The sequence below is a fragment of the Octopus bimaculoides genome, chromosome 1 (assembly GCF_001194135.2).
Source record: "Octopus bimaculoides isolate UCB-OBI-ISO-001 chromosome 1, ASM119413v2, whole genome shotgun sequence".
In the NCBI taxonomy this organism is placed as follows: Eukaryota; Metazoa; Mollusca; class Cephalopoda; order Octopoda; family Octopodidae; genus Octopus; species Octopus bimaculoides.
This window is the reverse complement of record NC_068981.1, coordinates 32,266,023-32,267,782: the sequence shown is the minus strand read 5'-3', so window position 1 is coordinate 32,267,782 and position 1,760 is coordinate 32,266,023.

The following is a 1,760-nucleotide window of genomic DNA, read 5'->3' as shown; positions in this document are numbered from 1 at the left end:
AAAGCTCTACTTTGTAATTTGTCCATTTTCTGTATTTAGCCCTGTGTGGCTATAATAAAAAGATATCTATCTATCTATCTATCTATCTGTCTGTCTGTATGTTTGATAGTGCGTCTGTCTCTGTCTCTCTCTATATATGTCTGTGTTTTTAAATATGTGTGTGTACATGGAAGTAATGTTTATTTCCACTTCAACATGTCTATCACTTAGGTACCGACGTTACTGCCCTATTCAGCCCCATGAGGACACCTCCTTCAGCTGGTTATCGATGCAATCTGCATCCGATATATATTGTAAGCAAGTGAGCGAACCCCCATCACCTTCCAGCTGTCTGATAAGAAGCTTGCTTCACCACAACAACATTGTTCCGGATACAGACCCTCTGCGTTGGGCAGCTACCGCCCGCCTCTAGTTAGGCAGACCCCAGCAAGTAAGGTGTTGTCCGGCCACGGCCTGCTTTCCTCATTGGGTATTAGGAGAACATCCGATAAGCAGATCGTCAACTAGGAAAAAACAGTCAAAAACAGAAAAGCTAACAAAAAGAGACCAGCACTAAAACTGAGATGCTGGAATGTCCGGACAATGATGCCTGGCCTCTCCCAGGACCTTCAGGACATCAGTGACCCCAGGAAAACAGCAATTATCAACGAGAAACTCTAGAGACTGAACGTCGATATCGCTGCTCTGCAGGAAACACGGTTAGCCGATGCAGGCACACTGAGGGAGAGCGACTACACATTCCTCTGGAAAGGGGAGAGCTCTGATGAGCCCAGAAAACTTGGAGTAGGTTTTGCAATAAAGAACAGCTTGCTGAAGATGGTAGAACCGGGCATCGGCGGCTCCGGGCGACTCCTAACTTTTCGCTTCAACACCACCTAGGCTCTGTCACCCTCGTCAGTGTGTATGTCCCAACAATGTCCGCCGCCCCGGATGCCAAGGACGAGTTCAAAGATAACCTTGCATCCACTATCAAGAGCATCCCCATTAGCGAACAACTTGTTCTCCTGGGTGACCTCAATGCCAGAGTTGGTGCTGACAACAACTCGTGGCCCTCTTGCCTCAGTCCATTCGGGGTGGGGAAATCGAACAAGAATGGACAGCGACTGCTCGAGCTCTGAACCTTTCACGGCCTGTGCATCACCAACTCCTTCTTGAAGACCACGCTCCAAACAAAAAGTGTCTTGGAGACACCCACGCTCAAAGCATTGGCACCAACTGGACCTAATCCTGGTCAGGCGTGCCGTCATCAAGTGTGTTCTCCGCACGCGGTCTTACCACAGCGCAGACTGCAACACAGACCACTCCTTGGTGCGCTGCAACATCAGGCTACAGCCCAAAATGTTCCACCGTGCAAAGAAACCGGGGACCTCACACATCGATGTCAACAAAATTCTCAGCCCGACCTTGTAGAACAGTTTGCAGAGATTTTTGAAGAGAAGTGTGATGGGAAACTCTGCGAGACGCAATCCATCGCACAGCCTTGTCTATCTTCAGAAAAAGACCTCAAAGTTACATGACTAGTTAGAGGCCAAGTAGCTTGAGATGACCCTTGTAACTGAGACTAAACGAGGCGCATTGGTGGAATACAAGCGGTCAACCACTGAGGGGAACCTGCAGATTCTAAGGATTGCCAGGAGCAAGGTTCAGCACGCTGCCAGGCGCTGCGCCATTGAGTACTGAACAGAGCTTAGCGAGTCGATCCATATGGCCATAGCAACTGGAAACATCAGAGGGATGTACGATGGCATAAAGAGGGCACT